The sequence below is a fragment of the Barbatula barbatula genome, assembly GCF_947034865.1.
Source record: "Barbatula barbatula genome assembly, chromosome: 10".
NCBI lineage: Eukaryota > Metazoa > Chordata > Actinopteri > Cypriniformes > Nemacheilidae > Barbatula > Barbatula barbatula.
Window position 1 is genome coordinate 20958543 of NC_136773.1, and position 11500 is coordinate 20970042.

The following is an 11500-nucleotide window of genomic DNA, read 5'->3' on the forward strand; positions in this document are numbered from 1 at the left end:
TAACCCACCTGGGACATCCTAGCAACCTTTCATATTATAAAAATAAAAGTGTGAAATGTTGCTTTAATATGTATTTGGCCACCTGTCAAATCAATCTGTCAAAAAATAGTTTCAAACAAAAAGCTAGGAAAATAAAACAAAAAAACAACGAAATAATCCTAATTAATGTTTATATTCCCAAATCTGAGCCGGCACATTCAACTTCTCTCAGAAGTCAGATATGAATGAATTATAACATTCAACCATTAAAATGTATTTTCCTATTGAGGACTGCAAATATATAACTAATTGGTCATCGATTTTTTGTACATTTCAAAAGTTAATAGAAAAACATTACACAGCTGCAAAAAAAATAAAGTGAACACTTACATCTCCAACAGTATTAGATCTCTCCGAACAAAACATTCAAGTAAGAAATCTGAACCTTTACTTGCATCATTTATTGTACACAAAATATACTAACAGTAAACCTGTATACCTTTCAAACAATGCACAGTTTGTGAATCTTTTTTTAGACTGTAATATCTTAAGGTAGTGACGTCAATACCGCCGATGAACTGGTGCGTCTCAAGAGGTTTTAATGAAAGACAAAATTGTTCATACATTTTAATATTTTGAGCTGTATATAATAAATAATAAAATTACATATGGCACATGTTTAAATTCTCAACTATTTAAATCCCTAGTTATCAACCGCCACAAATTCATCTCTTGAAAATCGCACACACCACTTCAAACTTATGACAATGCATATTGGCATGCAGTCATCAAGGATGCTGAGGAAGAGGTGGACTAATCCCTCTCAATAAGCGCATTACATGTCTCTGTGTGTGTTAAGCAATGGTCTTGTGCAATGATCACGGTCTCTGCTGATGCCAGAACTACTGTATGCTGCAGATGTATGGCTGATGATGTAAGAATCATTCAGAAAAGAAGGCTGAAAGAGATGCTTGTAACGGGTCAGTGGTGCAGCTCGTGACTCAGCTCTTCATATCAAAATGATAAATGCATGTGTTTGTAAACCTTGCTTGGGAAAATCTGCTTCAACAAAACTGGTTGTAATGAGATGATATTACATAAAGTGCTCTTGAGTGTAATGAGTTTTTTGAATGAGGCTCAACGCATCTGTTTCTGGCAGAACAACATGCGTTTACCAGTAAGAACGGATGCATGTGGGTGAAAAAAAAAACTGAAAGACAATTAAGCTTTTGCATTGTTTATACAGTATAGTTAGCGATGACATATTATGAAACAGACGATAAGCATAATGCACACACCCAGTCAAATGTGCTCAATGTATGGTCACCAACCTCACTTTTATGCATGAACTATCCTGCACTCATCTATGCATATTGATGAGAGAAAGAGAGGTCTATTCTCCAATTCCCACAGTCATCACGTTGCGTTAGGTGTGGCAGCAGCTGAAGGCCAGGCCTCAGAGATGACCCCATCACTGTCAGAGCTGGTTAGCCTCTCGCTGGCGAATCCTCACTCTTTCCAAACAACCGCAGGCCGTTGCGCCTGGAGGCACCTTCTGGAGAGGCAGAGAATGGAAGAGTGATGCTTTAGGACCATCACCGCATGTGTGCAGATAGTTTTCTCTCTTACTCTCACAGGACCAATGTTTGTCACATGAGTCAAAGGGACTATTACCTTAATTTGGTCCATATTATTAATTAATCTGCCCAAGAACTGTCCATTCAGACACAATATGAAGGTGTCATGTGAATGACATGTTAAACTAGCAATCACATCTCACAATAGTCAAATGCATACCAAAAATGAAAATTCTTGTTTCCTTGCAACTACGTATATATGGCACAAAGAAAAATTCTTGACAATATTTCTGAAAAAAATATATAATTAATAAAAACAATATAAATCTCATTTAAATATGTATAAACAAAAAACATCAAGAAATGTATTACTGTCAATTCATCTTTTGGGCCCAAATGTGTGATTAAGTCACATAAAAAATAGTCATCAAATCTCCTACTTTCCTCCATTTTTGCAAAAATTAAGCATTAAGACACCGAGCTCACATGTCATGAAAAAATCCACATCATTTGATTTAAACCCATGTCAAGTATACTGCAATTTTATGTTAATAACAGAGATGACGATATTATGGTGGCCGGAAAGTGCAAAACAAAACAAACAAATTGAAAACTAAAAACAAATCTAAAAGCAAAATAAAAACCCCAAAATCAAAATGACAAATCTGAAAACACAAAATCAAAGCTAAAAACAAAATGTCAAATCATAAAACACAACAACAATTCGGGAAAAATATTAACAAGTCAGAAACCAAATCGACAAGTCAAAAATCACAACAACAAATCAGTATAACCGGAAAATGTAGGAATTTTGTTGGAATGGAATAGCTACTGCTGATTGGATGAAACTGCTTTCAATCAAGATATCCAGGACGCTCAATGTTGCTATGAGAAAGGACATGCATATATGATACAGCGCATATTCATTGATTAAGGTTAAAAAGCCACATTTTGTTAACAAAGTTGAAACGGGCTCATCTTGCATTAGGAGTAGATGTGTGTTTGTTTCACACTGCATGCATGTGTGGCGTGAGCCCTGAGCAGCACGCATAGTGCAGCTGAAAGGCGACTGCCTGTGTACCATCCGTGATCGTCTTCCCCTCAGAAGATACATACAATATAATATGATATGTACTTTAATCTGTGGTTATGGTGAGAGAGTTACTGACGCGATCGTTTGTTTTCGCTTATAAATATAAAACATAAGCCTGGATATCTTGATTGACAGCAGTTTCATCCAATCAGCAGTAGCTGTACCATTCCAACAGAGTACCTACATTTTCCGGTTGGATTGATTTGTTACGATGTAGTTTCGGACTTATTTTGTTTTCCAAATTGTTGTTGTGTTTTTAGATTTGATATCACGTTTTCAGATTTGTCATTTGGATTTTTTATTTTGCTTCTAGATTTGCTTTTAGTTTTGCAACTTGTTGTTTTGCACTTCTCGGCCACGGTTACAAGCAGATACTTTATACAGATTTGAACTTGAGGGTGAGTAAATGACGAACGCAATTTAATCATTGGGTGAACTGTCCCTTTAATTGAATTTAATAGATTGCACAAAATCTAAAAATAAATATATAAAATGATGCATTATTCACACTAATGAACAATAAGTAAATATAAATACATTCACTTTTAGTACCCTTACCATAAACACAGTGGAGCAGGTGGTCTCTTCAGAGCATGAGACTATATAGGGTGGCATCAGGACAGTTGGGTTTAGCAGCTGAAGGTGATTAGAGCTCACACTGGAGCCGCATGGAGTCAAGCGCAGCACAGAGAGAACCGGTGCGGTCTAACAATCTCATAAAACCGTTTAATGAGATGGAGCTCTTTCCATAACACCAAAATATTCTCTAGTCTTAATGAGCCAAGACATATTTTTCTGTCAGCTCCTCACAATTAGGCGTCAATTCCATCTGACATAAATTATAAGTTAACTGCATACAAAAGTTGAAAATTGCATGGCACGAAAGGACGAATCGCCCTGTGATATAATTCATGTCCAATACATAATGCATTGAACAAATACAGTGTATAATAGACTGAGCAGTCTTAAATGGATAGTTCACCCTGAAAACACAAATTCTGCCAGTATTTTACACCATCATGTCATTCCAAAACTAGCATGTGACACTTTTTTTCAAAAAAGAAGATATTAGAGAAATGTCTCGTAGGTTTTGTTTCCATTCAATGGAAGTCAATGTGGGTCAATGTTGTTTGGTTACCAACATTCTTCGAAATCTCTTCTTTTGTGTTCTACAGAAGAAAGTAGGCCTAAGTCATACCGGTTTGGATTTAAATGATGACAGGTATATGATGAAAGAAATTGCATTTTTGGGCGAACTGTCCCTTTAACTGCATTTACAGAATTTCATATTTTTTGTTGAAGTTTAATTTTTTATCCCAAAATTAAGCCATGACTAATTCTACGGCTTCACAAATCAACTCATGTCGTGCGAGTCAGCATGTTGTCATGGCAGACCATTTGTGTTGAAAACGATGTTTGTGCTATGGTGTTATTTTTGCATGCATCTGATGAGGTGTTATTAAACCATAGGGTGATTGACTCAACCAGTTTAGTTGGTCACGCTTCAGCGGACACATACACACTGCACTCCAGGCCATGCACTAGCAAACCAGGCAGTGAATTATAACATTGATTCATAACAGCATTAAAGTGAGACTCGTGGCATGTAAAAAGAACTTACACTGCATATACACGTGCAGCATTTTATCAAGCGTGCACGTGTTATCTTTGTGCGTCCTGCATCAATAAGTGCTATAATGTCATGTTTCACCCACTTTATTGTCAGTAAATGCTTTGGATTGCTTCCAGCTTTACCGCAAGGACACTTAATATTTATTTATTGTCTGTTACTTGTCAGTAAAACCTTCATTTGCCTGCATCTAGAAGATCTACAGGTGTTTGAAGATGTGTGATTAGATCTCAAGCTGTTTGAGTCACACATTAAGTTTAGTCAATCACTGTTGCACCTGTCCTTGATGTTTCATTAACGTCTTCGTTCAGAATAACAATTGACTTTCTTTCGTTACAGAAATGAATGGCGGATTAAATCATTTTGTAAATTGCTCCTCAGTACATTCACTAAATGTATTATAACTTGGGACCATTGACTTCATCTAAAGATAGACTGCATTTCTGTTTGCGGCGAATGAGAATGTTTTAAAGTACAGAGCAGAAAAGGTCAAGAATTTAAAGATATTAAAACTTTGAGAGATGGCAAATTATCAAATATTCTACAGTATCTACTCAAATACACGTGTTTAGTGTGAATACAAATCATTGTTTTTTATAACTTTCTTCAAAATATCGATTGATCTAACCTTGTGGATAATAATGGTGAAGATAATGAGTAATAATGCACGTAAAGGTCCAGTATGTAATTTTTTGGAGGATCTATTGACAGAAATGCAGCATAATAAACATTACTATGTCTTCTAAAGACCTTTCATAATGAAGCGATGTGTTTTTATTACCTTGGAATAAGTTATTTCCATCTACACACACCGCGGGTCCCCTTACATGAATTGACCGTGTTGTTTCTACAGTAGCCCTAAATAGAAAAAGCGCTCTACCTTCGGCAAATAAGTGAAAACGTGACGACATAGTGCCGTAGTGCTTCTGAAGGGAGGGAGGGGGGGTGGAATGAGCTGTTGGTTGCAAATGGCAAAATTTCATACACTGGACCTGTAAAGGGATAGTTTACACAATTTATTTTTCATCATATACTCACCCTCGTGTCATTTTAAACCTGTTTGACTTTCTTTCTTCTTTAGAACATAAAAGAAGATATTTTGAAGAATGTTGATAACAACTTTGTATTTTTTAGCAGTGATCATATATTTTATTTTAGACTAATACTGTTGCTTCACAGAATCAGATCACAGAAAATGCAACAATGATGCAAAGAGATGATGTGCATGCAGAATTTTGCTTCGCCAATAGTTCTTGTACAATGCTGTGGTGCTAATTATTGTGGTAATATTTATTTTCATGTAGCGTCAATGTTTTAATGTATATTAAGTTCATGTACATTTTGAGTTTACATTACTAATTACAATATGTCGTTTATTGCAAATAAACAAAAACTGTACATATATATTTTTTAAATTTTCAATTGTCACTGTCAGTAGAATTCTACAAATTTCTCTAGAACAGAGAAGTTGGGATGAAGCGATGATGGGTGACTACGTCTGGAACTTGGTTCGTGAGAACAGTATTAGTCACAAAAGATAAATCAAATGTACTTTATACAGTTTAGGATGACACATTTTTAGTAACTATTATGTTATACTGTTGATTTGAGCTCAGTGTAATGCCAGTACCTTGTAATTTCTGCGTACGAGTAATAATTCTGAAATGTATGAATGTGTGAAATTTTTGATGTATGTACAGTACAATCCTTCCTTACCCATCCATGACTAAGGATGGGAATGTATTTTTTGTGAGTACCATCAAAGGTAAACAAAATTGATTTTCGTATTCAGCATGTTAAAGTTCATAAAGATTTTGTTATATTGGGTTGTATAAACAACATGTTCATGTTTAAGTCTCATCCAGGATTGCAGATGACTAAGGATGGGTAGTCTTAGTGACGCTCATATTTTTACCAAATCGGCACATCCAAATGCATTCCCTCACATCCTGCATTTTTGCATCTTCATCTAAACTGTTGAAAATAGCAAAGCATAATGGCATCCAATTGCTCGTAAACTTTCAAATTTACACATTCGAGTATCTATCATGTTTAACACTAATAACAGCACAACCCATCATGCAGTACAAGAGCAAGGGTTTGCAGTGGTTCTCCAAAAACCTTAAAATGCTGACGAATGCAAGACAGAGACTTTAAAGTATAACATTAGAAGTGGAAAAATGACTATATTTTATGGTAATGAATTCAGCTAGTTGCCAACACCAGCAGTACAGTATTTACAGTATGCAATAGTTACATTTAAAAAACATAAATTTGTATTAATGATAAACTGTAATATGCTTAATGTAAAATGTTCATATTGAAATTTCAGATTTTTGAACGCCATTTTGGGTTTTGTGTCCTGATGGCAATACATTCCACTTAGCATCCCAGCCTGACAGGTCCTAAATTAAAATTCAGGCCACAGGATGTCATAAACAGCTGGCTTTTCAACATGTCTGACAGATGAATTGCCGCTTTATCGGTCCCATTGTGTATTCATAAAGTGCCCGTACAGATGTCTACATTTGTTTAAAACATTCATTTACACAGTTCACTGCGATCCTCCAAATGTTGATAAGTGAATCTCTCTTTTTCTCTCCGCTAACAGAATGATGACTGGGTCAGTCTCATTCACACCTCATTAAGCTCTGATTGGCTGCATGATGACCCCAGGACACCTGCCACCTGGCCCACGAGTCTCCATGACAACCAATAGCTGACTGACAGTCATCACCCGTGCTTGGTGCCCACAACACCTTCAAAAGTACGCCCGGGGTCTCGGGTGAAGATGCTCGCCCTGTAAGCGTAAACCATTTTTTGGTGGTCGATAGCAAAGTGGATGTTTTCATCCTTAGACAGCACATATCTGTTATTATTTTAAACATCAGAGCATCGAAGACAACAAACAGGGGGAATTCTCTAAAAGCAGAGCCTGTCAACATTCACAAGGGGATGATAAGAAAATGGGCAACATGGAGGGTATGGGACAACACCGAAACTAAAACGAAATTTATAATTGCGAACCTGTTTGTCGATCCATTCGGCTGTGGGCGACAGAACTGTTGACTTTAGCTGTGTAGCATGAATGTTTTAGTCAGTTAAGACGAGTCAGATGCCATTAGATGTTTACATGCAGCAGAGCACAATTTACAATCTTCGAGGGCTAACAATGACACAATTCAAGATTAATCAGATAATATATGTTCGCTCTACAACCAGCGTCAGGAGAATATTAAAGTACAAAGCACAATCTGCACAACAAACACTGATTCATTATCCATACCATATCTCATTGTGACTGCCATCCTCCATTTCCATTAGGACTGATGGGACTTCATACGCTGAAAAACGCACAATAGGGTCACAGCAAAAATGGCAATAATGATGATTGCTTCCGTTAATAAAATGAGAATTATGATACATAATGCGACTATGAAAGTGCATGTTGATGATCATTATGAATATAATGATGACACTGGTTTTCGCATTTGGCTAATCTGGGGGCATTAAAAGTCATCATGACTTTTACTGTTTATCAGTAACACATTCCTAGTCATGCGAATTAGTCTTCTTGCAAAAATGGGAATTTGCGTTAGTAAAAAAAAAAAATGTACCAATGCATGAATTGCGTTTAAAGTGCCTATGAAATAAAAAAATAGATTTTTTTTTATTTGAAATTATTTGATTTCAATTATTTATTATTGTTTAGTATTTATTCTCTTTATTACAATTATTATTCATTTTTGTTGCTTTTGTGAGCCTTATGGATACTCATTAACAGGTGCTCTAAAATACAATTTACAAAATTAAATAGCATGAAGGGATAGTTCACCCAAAAAACACATATGTTGTCATTATTTACTCACCCTCGAGTTTCTAATCTGTATAATTTTCTTTGCTCTCACTTTTTTCTCTCATTATCACAAATACCAATAATACATTTTTATGACATCATCCTGCACTCCATCAAATTCCATTCCTAAATCCTATTATTAAAATTGACAGTTTATGTTTACCTGTTAACTAAGACACATATTGCGAATAATCCTGGAAAAACTAAAAGAGGGAGGAGCCACTATGTCTGTCCCACCCTAACTTCCTGTTTCGGTGAAAACTGTCACTACATCAAACAAAGGCACATTTAAGACACATAAGTGAGTCTTAAGTTTCAGTTTTGAGTTGAGTAAACTCTGGTTTAGTGTCAATTAAATGAAAGGACAAGACCATAGAAACATTGATGTACTAAATATACAAATCTGATGACAACATTGTACATGCTTTGATCAAACTGACAATGTGAATGTTTCACAGAAGCAACGTTGACTTTAGCAGTGAAAACAGTGTGATAGATGTAAACAGGACTTTCGTAGTCCCAGATGGCAGCCACGTGGATCTGCTCTCGAGGAGCGCCTCTCGTCCTTGTGTGAAGAGCTCGTGTTGTATATGATCCTGCAGAGCTATAGCTCGTATTTACCTGCCTGCATTCCTTCATCACAGTTCAATGATTAAAAGCCACACGACACCAATGTCAACCTTAGCACTGCACGGAGAGTGACAGAGATCAAAGTACATCACTTCCATCCGCTGCTAGTTGGATACATACATTGCTTAGAGAGAGAGAGAGAGAGAGAGAGAGAGAGAGAGAGAGAGAGAGAGAGAGAGAGAGAGAGAGACAGAGAGAGAGACAGAGAGAGAGACAGAGAGAGAGACAGAGAGAGAGACAGAGAGAGAGACAGAGACAGAGACAGAGACAGAGAGAGAGAGAGAGAGAGAGAGAGAGAGAGAGAGAGAGAGAGAGAGAGAGAGAGAGAGACAGAGAGAGAGAGAGAGAGAGAGACAGAGAGAGACAGAGAGAGAGAGAGAGAGAGAGAGAGAGAGAGAGAGAGAGAGAGAGAGAGAGAGAGAGAGAGAGAGAGAGAGAGAGAGAGAGAGAGACAGAGAGAGAGAGACAGAGAGACACAGAGAGACAGAGAGACAGAGAGAGAGAGAGAGACACAGAGAAAGAGAGAGACAGAGAGACACAGAGAGAGAGAGAGAGACAGAGAGACACAGAGAAAGAGAGAGACAGAGAAAGAGAGAGAGAGAGACAGAGAGAGAGACAGAGAGAGAGAGAGACAGAGAGAGAGAAAACCTCATTACATTGACTGAACGTTTTGCCGCATTGATGTAGCATCAACACCACCCAGCGGTCGGGAGCTGTTACTACACCATCAGACGCCATGACACCAGACCGTCTTCCATGCATCTCGCTACACAAGTGTCCCGGCATTCACGTAAAGCTACGGGTTACCCTGACGTGCCGAACACCAATCTCCGATATGGCACTGAGAATATCTTCCCGAAAGCCCTTTTCCAGCCAAACCAGCCCACACGTCTCCATAAAAACAGCGCTTTACACCTTCGCTTTATGAGCAAACGAGCGGAGGAAACAGGTCAGCGCTTTTAAAAGTGTTTTTATTCGACCCCCGGGTGCCATCGGCGTAAAACTCGCGAAATAGTACATTCAGCACCCCAAAATAAAACCCCTGAAATGTCAACAACATCTAGCTGAAGTTCGCTGAAATCCTGTAGCGTCTATGACCGCGGACTCATTTTCTCGAGTCGTTAAAAGGAACTGATAAACAAAACAAATGAAAACGTTCATCACGATGCGTCACGTGGCTCGTTTGTTTACGCGCTTTACGCTGATGTACACTAAACGGAATGCGAATGACGTCACCAGTAAATGTTTTACACGCGCCATCGGTCAAATTTATGCCTTCGACGTCTTGCAATTATGGCTTCGTTTTATCGTATGGAGTAAAGTTAATGATGCTTATAAGGAGGGATAATGGTTTTACTGTGTTTTATGCCATAACCAGGACGTTTTAATGACACGAAATGATATGATGGACACGGTAAATCTAAGTAATCAATAATGCTTCGCTTTCGGTCAAGTTCTAGCAACACTGCCCTCTGCTGGCGAGGAACGTATTTCTCTGCAAAAATCTTGATGAACACAGAGAGTGAAACAGTTCCGAGTTATTTCATGTCTGCGTGGAAATATACAAAACATTCAGAGGCCTTTCTTGTCGTTCCACCGCAAAAGGGGACTCAAATATCAAATTATAGTAAGAATGCACCGAAGATATACGGAGAAGTCCATACACCGCACGTAATAACCTCAACTTTCGGATCCAAAAACGGAAATGACTTTCAGGGTATGCAAGTAACCATAGCAACTCTCTGAAGATGACCTGTTCCGGTGCAGGTTATGTTCCAGGTTCATTTTAAGGAAATGTTACTAACCTTAGGGGTTTTCTGCGCATGTGTGCGCTTTTAATGAGCGTCAAGTGGATTACGTATAATATATTTACATTTTAACTAAATAAAAATTACAATTACATTTACAATCCCACCCATCTCCAGCATTCACAACACATTTTATTATTAACTTTATTATTCAACCTTTTAATAAAATAATATAAGCTGTTATTGTTAATCTTTATGTATTCATGTTGAATATTGTATATACTTTGAATTAGGTTTATTATGACATTTCCAAATATGGACACCTTACTAACAGTTGTGGCCTTATGGTTAGAGAGCCAGACTTAAAACTCAAAGGTTGCAAGTTAGATTCCCAGGCTGGCAGGTTTCCAAGCCTTTCACAGAAAGGCTAGGTGATCCCAATATATACATACATACAAAACTTAGATTTAAGGTTTTTCGTACTGTCTGTATTAATGGCAAAATGAATTTCTGATCCCCGGGCTCCTCTTACAGTTTAGTATTGAAAGGCCTTCCTCCAAATTACAATTAGCCTTTCAGAATAGGCCGTTTCCATCTCTTTCAACATTTGAAAAGCCACGACCTTTTAGCTAAAAGGAGAAATGTGTTGAGCAAAAAGCCTGATTTATAACGTTGTTTCACGGTCAAAACCTTTAAGCTTCTTAACCGTTACCATGGTGACTCCTGAAATCTGTGATCCATTGGCAATATCTTCATGTTGTTCCTGTGAGCGAACGATAACTCGATTGATTAAACTTACCCTTCAAATGTGTTCTGGGACCCACAAACCCGGAGTAAGCAAGGTTTGGGAAAGTTCAGGGATTAGTTGAAGGTAAATTAACCCAGCTTTCTGGAATACAGCCCTGATGCTTCCTATATATGTATTACTGTATATTACTTCATTCTTTTATTCTGCTACTTAGATCTATATGTTGCTTTTGTAAATCT